Source organism: Callithrix jacchus, chromosome 6, assembly GCF_049354715.1.
Source record: "Callithrix jacchus isolate 240 chromosome 6, calJac240_pri, whole genome shotgun sequence".
Taxonomy (NCBI): domain Eukaryota; kingdom Metazoa; phylum Chordata; class Mammalia; order Primates; family Cebidae; genus Callithrix; species Callithrix jacchus.
This window is the reverse complement of record NC_133507.1, coordinates 70,276,026-70,290,912: the sequence shown is the minus strand read 5'-3', so window position 1 is coordinate 70,290,912 and position 14,887 is coordinate 70,276,026. Positions and strand designations below refer to the sequence as shown.

General features: G+C 33.9%; 1 protein-coding gene across 40 annotated transcripts in view; it reads right to left on the bottom strand.

The window, feature by feature from the left end:
* Window positions 1-14,887, bottom strand: part of BAZ2B (bromodomain adjacent to zinc finger domain 2B) — a 449,976-nt gene that overhangs the window by 319,381 nt on the left and 115,708 nt on the right. The window lies entirely within an intron of this gene.

Sequence of the window (14,887 nt, the reverse complement as noted above, 5' to 3'; positions counted from 1 at the left end):
TGGAAAAGTGTCAAATCAAAAGGGATATTTAGCTTTTCCTAGGTTAAGTTTATACAGATAATATGTTATTAGTACAAATATTTCAGAAAATTTATGTTTTATGAGAAATCCCTGGGAATATGTCAATGTCTTTACTGTCCATTATAATTTTACTCTTGGGGGAAATACTGACCAAAAACTCTTAAGAAAAATCATGGCTGGGCATGATGGCTAATGCCTGTAATCCCAGCACTTCAGGAGGCTGAGGTGGGTGGATCCCAAGGTCAGGAGTTCAAGACCAGAGTGGTCAAAGAGACCAGCCTGCCAACATGGTGAAACCCTGGCTCTTCTAAAAATACAGGTTAGCCAGGCATGGTGGCAGGCACCTGTAATACCAGCTACTCAGGAGGCTGAGGCAGGAGAATCACTTGAATTCGGGAGATGGAGGTTGCAGTGAGCCGAGATTGAGGCCCTGCACTCCAGTCTGAAAGACAAGAGTGACACTCTGTCTCAAAAAATAAATAAATGAATAAAATAAAATATAGCATTAATCGGGTGTGGTGGTTCATGCCTGTAATTCCAGCACTTTGGGATGCCAGGGAGGGAGGATCACTTGAAGACCAACCTGGCCAGTATGGCAAAACCCCGCCTCTACCAAAAATATACAAATTAGCTAGGCTTGGTGGTGCATGCCTGTAATCCTGGCTACTCAACCTGTTGAACAACTGACGTTTTACCTAGAGCGTCATATTTGAGAACAATGCAGGTATAACAAGCTACTTCTAAGGAATTAATGTTGACTTTACAAGCACTCTCTGGAAAACTAGCCTGGTCCCTGTCTTACAGGGGCTCAGCTTTTTAGGTGATAAGGAAGATCACTTCCTGGCAGGCGAAGAACCTTAAGATATCTGAGGGATAGTTAGGGCTACTATTGTAGGTAAAATCTGGTAAATGTCTCAGGCTTGCTTTCTAGACTGATGATAGGAAACATCAGTAATTTTTAAATATCCTAGCTCAGATTTCTTAGACAAAATCCAAAAGTTAATTTTGTAGCTTTAGTAGTTGTACATAGTGGATAGGTTCAACATATGCACAAGTAAACTCACGGAAGCCTATATGGTTAATACTTTTGCACACCTTTGTAAATAATAAGCCATACCTCATGAGACCAGCCTTTTGCGGGGGGGAATCAAGAAAAATCTTTAAGATAATTATTATATAATCTTAAATGAAAATTGCCAGAAAATATATAATAACAAAAGAAAAACAAAATCAAATTTTAAAAAGATAATTATTATATGATCACATTGCTCCAAAAATCTTACCAGAATCATTCCTGCCAAACCATTCAGAAACAAATACAATTCCCTAACAAATTTAGGAATATTTGATTATCCATATCAAGAATATAAAAATTGGCCAGGTGTGACAGCTCACGCCTGTAATCCCAGCACTTTGGGAGGCTGAGGTGGGTGGATCACAAGGTCAAGAAATGGAGACCATCCTGGCCAACATGGTGAAACCCCAACCCTACCAAAATACAAAAAAAAAAAAAAAAAAAAAAAAATTAACTGGGCTTGCTGGCGCATGCCTGTAGTCCCAGCTACTCAGGAGGCTGAGGTGGGGGAAATCGCTTGAACCCAGTGATGGAGGATGCCATGAGCCAAGATCATGCTACTGCACTACAGCCTGGGTAACAGAGGAAGACTCCGTCTCAAAAAAAATAAAAATAAAAAATATGCAAATTAAAATATTATTCCCACTGTTAAAAAAAACAATGAAAAAAGATTCTCAACTTCCAATTGCAAGAGTATATACAAAATGGTACCAATTCTTCTTAGGGGCATTTTTGTGGATATGTGAAAAGAGTCTTTAACATCTCAATAATGTACATTCACATGATCTAGTCCCCAAATCCACCAAACAGGATAAGAAAGGACCAAAATTAGTGTGGGAACCAATGAAAATACTAGTACTATTTTAATAAGACTGTGATTCTACATGCATATGCCCTAAGAGTGCAAGGTTCAGAATTTAGTAAGAGAACATTCTCAAAAAATAAATGGACATTCAGAAATGTCCTAACCCATAGCTTTCATAGTTGACGTTTAGAATCATGGGAGGCCTATAAAGAGAAGTGGGGAATCACAGAGCTTAGGACACATATTAGCAAAGCAGAAAATAATTGAGCTACTTTTTCAGTATCATCGTTTTGATTTTTCTCAACCTTTCATTAGGGTTGAAGAGACAGCTTTGAAGGTGAGGATCAAATCTGACTAAGCAAACAAAAGCTATGACTCACCACACAAAACTCATAATCTACAGGATTACAGAGTCATTCTCTTCCTCCTCCCACTCACATCTTCAGGTATGCCAGTTTCTCCTTAAAGCAGGGAAATTGCTAAAATCAGAGTTCCACCCTCACATACAGAACAACAGCAAAGATCTCAACAGACTCAGAGAAAAAGTTCTAGGAGAAAATATATGCAAACCATACTCCCTACTGCCTAGCTCTTCTTGTCCCTTATTCCATATATATATATACACACACACATACATATATATATTTTTTGAGATGGAGTCTTGCTGTGTTACCCAGGCTGATGTGCAGTGCTGCAATCTCAGCTCACTGCAACCTCCACCTCTTGGGTTCAAGCGATTCTCCTGCCTCAGCCTCCTGAGTAGCTGGGATTACAAGTAGGCATTTCTGTTAAAAGAAAAAAAGTGCTAAAATTTGGAACTAGAACTCTCTGAAATTTTTTTCCTCAAGCTCCAATTTTACCACTATGCATTCCCGTAGTTTCTCTTTCCCTCTAGTTACAATAAAAGAGGTATCCCTTATTCCACATATTCATATATATTTTTAATATATCCCTTATTCCAAATATTAAAAGAGGTATCCTTTATTCCAAATATTAAAAAATATATATAATTTTTTTTTTTGAGATGGAGTCTTGCTGTGTTACACAGGCTGGAGTGCAGTGGTGCAATCTCAGCTCACTGCAACCTCCACTTCCTGGGTTCAAGCGATTCTCCTGCCTCAGCCTCCTGAGTAGCTGGGATTACAAGTAGGCATTTCTGTTAAAAAAAAAAAAAAAAAAAAGTGCTAACATTTGGAACTAGAACTCTGAAATTTTTTTCCTCAAACTCCAATTTTACCACTATGCATTCCCATAGTTTCTCTTTCCCTCTAGTTACAATAAAAAAGGTATCCCTTATTCCAGTTCATGATAATCAGTCTAACATGGGTCTGGAACCCACTTCTTTCCATTTCTCATAGAATCTCTGAATTATATCTTCTGTCCCTGTATCTTCATTTGTCCTGTTAAAAAAAGAAAAAAAAAATTCCCACATTTCCTTCCCAGAAACTACCCAATTTATTTTCCTCCTCCTTGCAAACAAAACAAAACAAAACCCCCAAACTATTTAAACATGTTTTCATTTCTATAGCTTTAATCCAAACCACTCCACTGAAACTATTAATGCCAAGGTCACTCATGTCCTTGTCACTTAATCCATTGGATTATTTTACTTTTCTTAGGTAATACCACAGAAGCATTTCACTCTATGCCTACTTCTGTCATTTTCATCTTTTCCAGGAATAGGTTCATGACACTAACCTGCTGTTTCATTAATGAACAATTTCATTTCAGTAAATATTTCATTTCAACATAAAACAAACTAATAATGAATACAGCAGCCTGTGAATAATAGAATTTTGAACATTTAAAATTTATATCTTAATACTTTTCTGTACTTTTCAAAACTTTTATTAATATTTGATAGTGAAGAAATACACTTTTAATTTTAAAGAAGTAAAGTCAAATGACAATGAATACAATTAACTGTAAGAAGGAATAAATAACTGGCAAGTTGTACAGCTGCATATACCCTTTTATCATAAAGAAGCAAATGACACAAATATGATAATTTGTTTTCTAAATTCCCAGGTACAGTCTCAAATAGATTTTTTCCCTTTCTTGTATTTTTTATTTTATTTTACTTTTAGAGGGAGTCTTACTATGTTACTCGGGCTGGTCTCACAATCCTGGCCTCAAGTGATGCTCCCACCTCAGCCTCCCAAGTAGCTGGGATTACAGGGGTGAGTCACCATGCTCAGCTATTTTTAATTGACATGTAATAATTGTACATATTTATAGAGTACAATATTTTGATACTCAAATAGTTTTACTTCAGGCATCTAAAATGTAATAGAATTACTTAGCAGTATGATAACCCTACCTTATCAAAGCATATTTTTTTCTGTTAGCATGTACTTGAAAATCAAAGCATATTTTGAATACTCTCAATATATTTAATTAAAATTAGTATTTTTTAAGAAAGATTCCTATCACAAGACATTGAAACAAAACTACAACCAAAACATGACAATGCTTTAAAAAACTGACCTTTAGTTATCTAGCTCAATATTCCGTATAATAGACATTTTAGAGAATATGATATAACATGAAAATGTGATATAGGTAAGTGTTGATGGGAAGTTGGGCCTTAACATAGGCATAAAAGGACAGTTCTATAGCAGAAAGGAATTCAGAATCATTAAATGTCAAAAAATTCAAAATATGAGAAATAACTATAAAAAGTTTTGTGAAGAGGGCATTTTTAAGCTTAAAAAAGTAAGAAAATTATTTTAAAATCTAAAGAAGTGACAAGTTAATATATTTTGCGTGTGTGTGGGTGTGTGTGTGTGTGTGTGAGAGAGAGAGAGAGAGAGAGAAATTCACTCTGTTACCAAGGCTGGAGTGTGAGAGACAGAGAGAGACAGAGAAGGGAGAGAGCCTCTCACTCTGTTACGCAGGCTACAGAGCATAATAGCTCACTGTAGCCTCGAACTCCTGGGTTCCAGTGATCCTTCCACCTCAACCTCCCAAGTAGCTAGGACTATAGGCATGTGCCATCACATCCAGGTTATTTTATTTTTAAATTTTGTATAGAGACAAGATCTTGCTACATTGACCAAGCTGATCGTGAACTCCTAGCATCAAGTGATCTTCCCATTCTGGCTCTCCAAAAGATGCTGGGATTACAGGCATGAGCCACTGCGGCTGGCCTGATAGGTAATTTTTATTTATTTCCATGGGTAGCTGTAGAATTATTTTTAGCTTACTTTTGAGGTGCTAAGATTATAAATATAGAAACAAACATGTATTTTTACCTATGTATATGTAATTAATTTAGTTGGTACCTGCAACATATTAAACGCTACTTGGAATGAATACGATATTTACAAAACTAATCTATTTCACAAAAGTTGTCTCATATTAAAACACAAAAGGTCAAATTCAAGATACTATGTCATAAAACACTTCATTTTAATAAAATAGCTGGTGCATGCCTGTAGTCCCAGCTACTCAGGAGGCTAAGATGGGAGAATCTCTTATGCCCAGAGTTCAATCCAGTCTGGGCAAAAGAGCAAGACCGTGTCTCCAAAAAATTAATAATAAAAATTTAAGAACAGTAAAATTCTGGTCACACTATTTAGTCTTTCTTCCCAAGCATGCCTTATTTCTACCTTCCTATTTCACACACAGTACAAAAACATTTTCACATTCTTTAAAACAATTATTCTATTTTGTGAGTTTTGGCAAGCAAATCTACGAACAGGCTTTCTGCAGGGGGAAGGGTAAAGAGAGCTTCTATCTCATTGTCCAAAGTTATTACACGTTCTCTTCCTGGACCAAGTGTTTACTGTTTACACTTCCCTTCCCTAACCCTTCAACTTTTTACTTCAAATCCCCAAGGTATGATTACAGATAAGAGTTATTTTCCCAACAAGCTACAGATAATATTAATGACAAGGCACAGAAATTTAATGCTAAAATACACCACTACAGACAAAATCTTGATATGTTCCAAGATGACTTGATTACATAACAACGCTCCACTCTGACTGCATTTAGAAACCTTCTTTAAAATCGTCTCCTTTTTTGTTGTTTCTGCCTAAACCCTAAGGAGACTTAACTTGAGCTCCAAAGTAACTCCTCTTTTAAAATAAAGAGATTTGACCCAAACATCTGTCAGTTACTGTTGTCTTGAAGACTCTGTTTTTTCAGCATGCTGCACTAATAACCCATGAAAGGAAGAAAAGGTCATTTTGTAACTTAAAGCCTGCTCCTGATTTTCTCAAATGTTGAAAATAGGTTTTGGTGCTTCTTGTGTCATCACAATGGTTTATGTTAACAGTAATACTTTACCCAAGGAAGATCAGAAGCACATTTCAACGACCATGTAATCATGGAACCAGAAGAGATAGTAAGCATAGCTGTGAACTAAACTTAATACTATATTCCCTTTTATTTTCACTGTTTTCCATCTTTAATTTACCTCAAAACTTATCCTTGTACAAGATAAAATATGGATACCTAAAAGTTTTAAGGTTTTCTTAGGACAAATTTCTTGCAAGTAAAGGTTCATCACAATACTGCAAATAAAGCAAATTTCATGACGATGATGCAATAATAATAAATTTCATTATGATGATGATGTAGTAATAATGAAGTTAGGAAAAGATTAACCACTAAAATTTATTGTCCTTGGCCAAGACATTATGTAAAAGACCTTTCATATATTTGTGTCTTAGAAATTTTTTTAAACTTTCCTTTTTCATACACTTCAACTGGAACTTCTATTTTCAGTGAAAACCAGTACTGACATTATTGAAAATAGGGGCTATAAATTGTGTGGGTTTTTTTTTTTTTTTTGAGATGGAGTTTCACTCTGTCACCCAAGCTGGAGTACAGGGGCACTATCTCAGCTCACTGCAATCTCCACCTCAAGTGTCCCAGCAATTCTTATGCCTCAGCTTCCTGAGTTGTTGGGATTATAAGCATGTGCCACCACGCCTACCTGGCTAATTTTTGTATTTTGAGTAGAGGTGGGGTTTTCCCATGTTGGCAAGGCTGGTCTCAAACTCCTGGCCTCAAGTGATCTGCCTGTCTCGGCCTCTGAAAGCGCTGGGATTACAGGCATGAGCCATGGTGCCCGGCCCTCCTTTTTGTCTTTAAAGATATGCCTGTCACTGGCAGTCCAGCGGTCTGCTTGTCTTCTGCATTCAACCAAAGGAACTAAAAGAAGGACAAGTATTTTTTGAGCCAGAGCCATCATCATGGAGAAAAGGAATACATAGATATCACCCCGTGCTCTCTACTCAATGTTCTTAACAGGGGTGATCATGCCTTACGTTTCCAGAAAAACTATTCTCAAAAGCATAAGAAAAGAACCAAGGCCAAGGGAGGGGTTCTGGTTAATCACAAAACAGAAGATTTAAATATCTCTGACCAGAAAGGGCAGTTTTGTCAGTTTTAGCCTGTCACTGTCACTGTCACTGACCACAAAGAAGCCTATCATTGAAATGGAGGATTTGAAGCTGATGAACTCATCTTCTCCAGAAAAAGTCAAGTAGTCAATTTTGAAAGCAATGAAGGAAGGGAAGGATCCCATGACATTTTCTTTTCCTTCTAGGTGGAAGAGGTATAGGTTGGGGTGACCTTGAAAAGGCAGAACCATCCCAGATGTCAAATGGACTAGCTCTAATATAGAGTTCTAGCTCTATATTTGTTCTATAAGGGGCTTACTTAGTCCTTCTTTTCTTGGATCTTGTCTTCCTGATCTGTGAATATTCAAAATTTAATTGTTCTTGATCTAGTTCAATGGTACCTAAACCGAAGGGCCTTTTCTAATGATTCCAACCAGAAGTCATCTCTCTCTCCTATTCTGAACTTTCATAAATTGTTATCCATAGCTCTCCAAGGGCATGCGTGGAGACAACAATCAATAAAAGCTTGAAGAATGAAGGTAGATGCCTCCTCCTTTTCCTATTACTAATACTAGAACAATACAAGTGTATCAAATACATGAAGTTCTCCTGTGGTGGGTGGCACTGAGTCATTTCACTTTTTCAAACAATGTCTAAATTTTTTGTTTTGATGGATTACTAATACAATATAGAAAAATTCAGTCAGACCAGGCGTGGTAGCTCATGCCTGTAATCCCAGCACTTTAAGAGGCCAAGGTGTGCAGATCATTCAAGTCCAGGAGTTTGAGAGTAGCCTGAGAAACATGGTAAAACCCTGTATCTATAAAAATGCAAAAATTAGCCAGGCATGGTGGCATATGCCTGTAGTCCCAGCTATTTGGGGGACTGAGGCAGGGGATCACTGGAGGTCAGGAGCACCACTGCACTCCAGCCTGGGCAACAGAGTGAGACCCTGTCTTTAAAAAATAAATAAATAAAAATAAAAATTCAGTCCATTAACTCACCCTTCCTCTTTTCTAAATATAATTATTTATGTAATGAGAAGTAGAAAAGGCAGACAAATAAAATCCCAAACCTTCATTTTAGCAAAACACTAATAACTCTTCTTCATCAAGAAGTGGGAAGTCAGGGAAAACCAGATTTGTTTGAATTTTCCTTCTTTTATTCTGTGATGAGACACAAAAGAGCAGAGAAATAAATGAAATGACAATAGTCAAAAGGGAGAAAAGAAAAGGACATAAAATAATTTACAAAATGCCTGATGTAATCTCAAATAATGTAAAGTTAACTAATTATAATTATGATCCTATGCAACTCAAAACTAAAACGTAATGCATCATCCTTTAATAACCTTTGGATTTATTATTTTAAAAAAGTAGAGCCTACTATCAGCTAGATTAAGTTTGGCCATATATTCTGTTATATCACGAACCTATCCAGCCATTTGTGAAGTCAAGAAAGAGTAAAATGCACTCTTAGGACTGTACTCAACCTTGAAGTGCTGAGAGCTACTTCATCATCGAGTGTGGGGACAAACACATACATGCACATGTGAACCTAACACCATGTATGGAAACGCATCATTGTAAATCACTCAGGTATTCACTTATTTTAACATACACAAATCAAGGCACAGCTCCCTGTGGTTCCTAAAAGGAGAGCTGAAATAGCATTTAACATTTTCTCCTCCCACCCTTGTCAATGAAAGCTTGAGATTTAGAGATTTCCTTCTCTTTCCTTACAGTTATTACTGACAACATGCAGGAAACTATTATAGCTGGCCTAACTTACAAATACCATTTAAATACTGTAAGAGAATATCTGTGCTTAATATTCCAGAAGTGACCCAAAAAGCAAAAGAGATTTATTAGATTCCTTCTAAAAAATTAGAGTAGCTTTACAGTTTTAGGATTAGCATTATTCTAACCCAATTATAAAGTTCTGTCAATTTCCCTTCTATCTTGCTTTGCATCACTCATAAGCTAAAAGTATCATACGACCACTTTTCTACATATTAGATGACATTGTTTTAGATCAATTAATGAGAATCTACTCAATGTTGTTTCCCAAAACTATGTATAACCAGTAAAATATTATTAGCAGTATTTTCAAATCAAAAATAATTCCATTATTAACCTATAAATAAAAATCATAAAACATATATTGCAAAAATTGCAATAGTTGTATAATCCAGGTTTGTTTGGTTGGTTGGTTCTGGCCAAGATTAACTATATGACAAGTAAGACATGACCTTCTACACTTGTTTCCTTCAAGCTTCATTTTATTCAGCATTAAATTTAAATTAAATATTTAAAATTGAACCTGTTCTGTGTTGCGAACACAGCTAAAATGAAGAGCTTCTCTGTAGCAGCAGTGACCAGATTTTAAATGCAGGTAGATCAATAAAAAAAAAAAAAAAAAAAAAAAAAATCATCAAGCACAGGCTCCATGTGTGAGTGGAATGGTTTATAATAGCTTGCAAATGACTATGTGCTTGCTGTAACCAGCTGTTCTTAAATTATGAATATGCAACCAATTCTTGTTAAAGCCAAATCCCAGCACTATTTCTACAGAGAAATCCCAGTAGTTTTGCTTGTTCTACATGTTAGCTCTGTTAAGGATACAAATAGCAGTAAGCTTCTGAACAAATAGGACCAAACTATTGGCATTTTATGCACTAGGTCCATTATCACAGCAGGGAATGTCAATCATTGGTACATTCCTATAACAGCTCAGGCAATATGACAATGATCTCGTAGGAAAAAAAAATCAAAATCTCTGCAGCATACTCAAAGTCCTTCTGACAACCTAATGCTTTCTTACTACAGCCAATCAGACCTGACCTACTAGAAGACTTTCACCAAGCTTGAAACATTTAAAAACATCAATCATAAAAACAAAGACAGGACATTGAATTATACAGTATTAACCTCTAGGGTTTGCATATAAAGACCTTAGATTTATTTATGTCCTAGCAAGTTAAGAGCTTCAGTACACTGTTCTTTACACCAAACTGACTGCCAATTTGATGAACCTCTCTGCCCTCAGCAGGAGTGCACTGTCTTTGATTAATGAGTACATGTTTATGGAAAAGTGTTAAGAGGAAAAAACAGGAAAAAACACACAATTATGCCTATACATAGCTGAAGTACCAATGCAAGAATTATCTTCAAACCAAATGCTCCTTTTTCTTACATGCCATGCACACATGTGCACAACACAAAATTAGTAAAGGTCCTTATCTATGTTGCTGTCATTATTATTATCCTCAACGTGCAATAATTTTTATTTGAATGAAAGATATTCAAAAGGCAAAGTACAAGTTGAATTTCATAAATTATAAAAACGATTTTTAGAGCATTAACTTTATCTTTTAAAACAAATTGAAATAGTCTTACCTTATATAGTAAAAATTTAAATATGTGGAATAAAAAGTACATTTTCACCTCATATTCTTATAAAACCCTATTAATGTTAAAAACTCAATGTTTAACTTGTAAATATCCATACTCTTAAATATTTTACATTTCAAACTCTATTATGACTGCCACAAATCAAATAGCACTCAAAACAGATATAAAAGTCATATATATTCATTTCCTTTTCCTGTTTTCAACAAAGATGTGACCAATATTTTATAACTCCATATGCAGTTTAAAATGAATTAAATATATTTATTACCCATAATGGCATATTTAATATGGTCAACAGAAAAACCAGTAAATTTAAGTTTGAACTTTTAAAATGATCTATTAAGAATTCTCTTCCTTAAAGAACTCTGATGCCTAAAAGTTCCTAAACTATAGGATGTTTATGTATAGTACAACTAAGACTATATCATCTCTAAAAATAAATTAGCAGGAGTCCTTTAAAAAAAGTTTATATTTCATACACAATTCAATGTGCCATAATTTGATTTATATGAATATCTGCCCCAACAAAAATGTTATGAGTAAATATATTTCTTAAATATTGAGTCATAGTCAAAGATAACAGAATGATTTTCTTTTTAAGGTGTTGTATGGCTACTATATAAAAACAGTTAAGAAAGCACATTGCCTGAATATAAATCTTAGCTTTAGTCACAGTAATGTACAACCTATTTAAAAGGAAAGTGTCTCTATAAACTTAGGATTTCAGGAAATCATAATTCTGGAATCAATAATATAAGTGTTAAAAATTTGTTTATATGGTAGAGCAAATTATATATTCTAATCAATTTCATATTTTAAGTATTTATTTTTGTAATGGCAAACATTTTAAATGGTACAGATTTTATGCTCTTTGAGGACTTATTTAAATGTCTAATACACCTAAAGACCTACAAATTAAAAGTCAATAAATATTGGGACTAGAAAAATTATCTTAACATAGTAATAAATAAACTATATTACATCCTTAAATCTTATTATCCGAAAGTTCATTGACATGAATTTTTTAAAATGTGTTTTTCCGTGCTGGGATTATCACTTTTCATTCTTCCTCTTTTCTCCCTCCCATTTCCTCTCCCACCAAAAAACACCATGCAAATAATTAGAAAAAGTAGAAAATACATAGGCACCAATGGGATGATACCATTTTAGTATCACAGTATGATAGCTGAAACTATCAATAAAAGTTATAACAATAAAAATATAATTTCAATTTTTAAAAATCATTAAATGTCTACTAGTATTTTACATCATAGTTTGTATGAATTTTTAAATAACATTCTAGCCTCTTCGTAAAGAAAAATTAAATACAAAACTGCCTCTTTCCCCAATAATTATTTCTTTTCTTTTCTGATTACCTCCCACAAGTTTAAAGAAACAGCCAAATAGATTAACATTCATTAAATAAGGCAACAATATTTTTAAAACTTCATGATACAAAATACTTAGTTTTATATAACCAAAAAAACTCTGAAAATACCTAACTAGGTATTCAGATTAATTAATTAACTTAATTAATCCCCCAGGAAATCCAAGTATACTAAAAATCACTAAAACTTGATGATATAAATTCCTCTTAAGGATCAAAATCACCATATTACTTTGTGTTAAATCATATTTCTTCTTTTCGTACTTTCACTCAGAAACTACAACTTAAAATCTCTTCTCTGAGAAACCTTTAAACCCCAACATACACTTTCACTAATTCAAGGAGATAAGACAGAAATCCTGAACTTTTGTGCAACTGTGATATCCTACATCTTGTATAGTAACACAAAAGTAGCAACAAAGACATTAACAATTGCAGTTCAAGCTGGGAGTGACTGTTCTGTTTCAATTCAATGACACCACTAATGGCTTCTTAGCAGCTCCATGAAATCAACCAGCTGTCAAGTTGATGCATCAGAAGGAACAGTTATGCACTCCCATAAGAAAAAGCAACACATCAGGATGTTTGGCAAAACATCTGCTCCTTTACACTGCAGTTCTATAATAAACATGCAAACAAAGAAATGGGAGAAAGGGCAACAGAATTAAAATTCTAAGGTTTCCATTACACTCTTATGCGCATTTTAAATGAATGGCTTATAAAAAATAAAAACAAATTTCTACCAAGTTGAATACTTTAAGCTATTCCAAATTTTTTGAAAATGCTAAATATAATTACTTAGAAACTCTTCTAGAAAGAAAACAAAACTGTAAGAATCCATCTATTCTAAAATTTCAAAGTAAACTAACTATATTCAAGTAAAATCAGTATCATGTTATGTATAAACCTCAAAAATTAAAACTAAAATATATCCTTCCTTCATTTAATAAGTATTTAATAAATGACACAAGCAGTATTCCAATAAATGCATTTCCAAAAATGAAGAGTTTAGAAGTATTTTTTTCATTAGTGTTCCTAAGAGTAAATGGTACTATACTTAGGCACTAGTTTAACATATGAGAACAGCGAAGCTACTATTATCTGGATTTTAAAATATGTACCCATTCCTATTTCTCTCCAATCATTATAAGAACACAGTATTAAGTTCTCATAAATAACTGTATTTTTGAAGCATACAATCTAATTTCATTTAAAAACCTGGTATTCATCATCATAGGCTTAAAATAATTTTCAATTCAACCACTCCTTTCAAATACCTGTAAAAATATTACTTTTTCCTATCTGAACCATACAAGTGTCTTAATGTTGTCCAAATTATTGATTATGCAGCACAGTGACAATAATATGTACAGTGTTTACAATAGGTGTGAGACATCAAATGTTCTTAACTACCATTTTCTTAAACTGCTTATTCTCTGTTGCTTGCCATTTATAATCTGCCAAATCTTCTAGTCCTTTGTTGCATGTATAATTTAGAACCATCTGTTCTATGTGTTTTAACTATTTAAACATTTTTCACCTACCTACAATTCACATAAATGGCAGACATTCAACTCAGTCAAGCTTTCTATATCGCATCTTACATGAAGCAAATATCTGGATAAATAGTTAACACCAAAGACTGCTACAGAAATAAAAACATACCATATAGAACATAAATTTTTGTGTTAGACAAACCTTTCCAATGTATTCAGAGTTGTTTCTATTAGCTTTTCTTAAGTTAATTGTAGTCAGTGTTTTTCCCCCAACCCAGAAGACAAAGAGAATGCAAATTAAATACAGACAGTTTCATGTCCTTGTTAGAAGAGATGTAAATATGCTGACTGAAAACGACTACAGGAGACAGAATTGCACTTTCCCATTCAATGTACAGTGCCTCTTATTTATATACTAGTCAGTGTATCATTAAGTTTGGTCATGTGACCAAACCAACTTTTTTGAGGCGAAAAACTATTTTAGACAAGAAAATTAAAACAGTGCTAGTTTTTATTATCTATTCATAATGGCTGACAAAGAGTTTATAGCTAGAGATTATAAAATATTTTTAAAAATCAATTATGCCTCTTAAATACTCCACAGTTGTTTGACTTAGTATCTGCTTCTAAATTTTAAAGTATTCATTATCTTAAGGTATTCAGTCATTTCTTTTCAAAATGTAAATAAATTAAAAAAAAAAACCCTGTACATTTTATTACAAAGGGGAAGCCAGGTAATCTAAAATAACCATACATAAATATTAACCAAGCTAATTTTTAAAAAAATCTACAGGTAGAGTGGAGTAAATAAGAAAGGGAATACACTCACTACAGATAATAGTTGAAAGCTTTAAATTAAAAAAAAAAAAATGTATACAAAAACCAGGTAAATAACAAATGACGCCAAAAAGTTTTTTTTTTTTTACCATTTTTTGCACGTAATCTTCCACCTGTTACCAGAACATACAATATGCAGACTTCGTATATTCATTTTGAGAGCAAAACACAAAAATAAGCCACACAACCTATCATCAACCTGTAAGTTACACAATCCTATACAACAGGAGAAAAATTAAGCAAAATATTTACTCTTGGGAAAATTTCTCCATAAAGTTTACATGACGTCACTGGGCCCCCTGAACATTTCCTAAACTTTGAGCCTTATGCAGACACAGTTTTTGCCTTCCTAATGCTTCTTTCCTTTCCTCAAAACAAAAAAAAAAAAAAAAGAGAGAGAGACTTGGGAATAAAATTGCCCAAGATGGCGAAACGCTTGTTGTTTAGAGGGCAGGAAAAAAAATGGAGGATATTGTAATATACACAAAGGGATAAATTT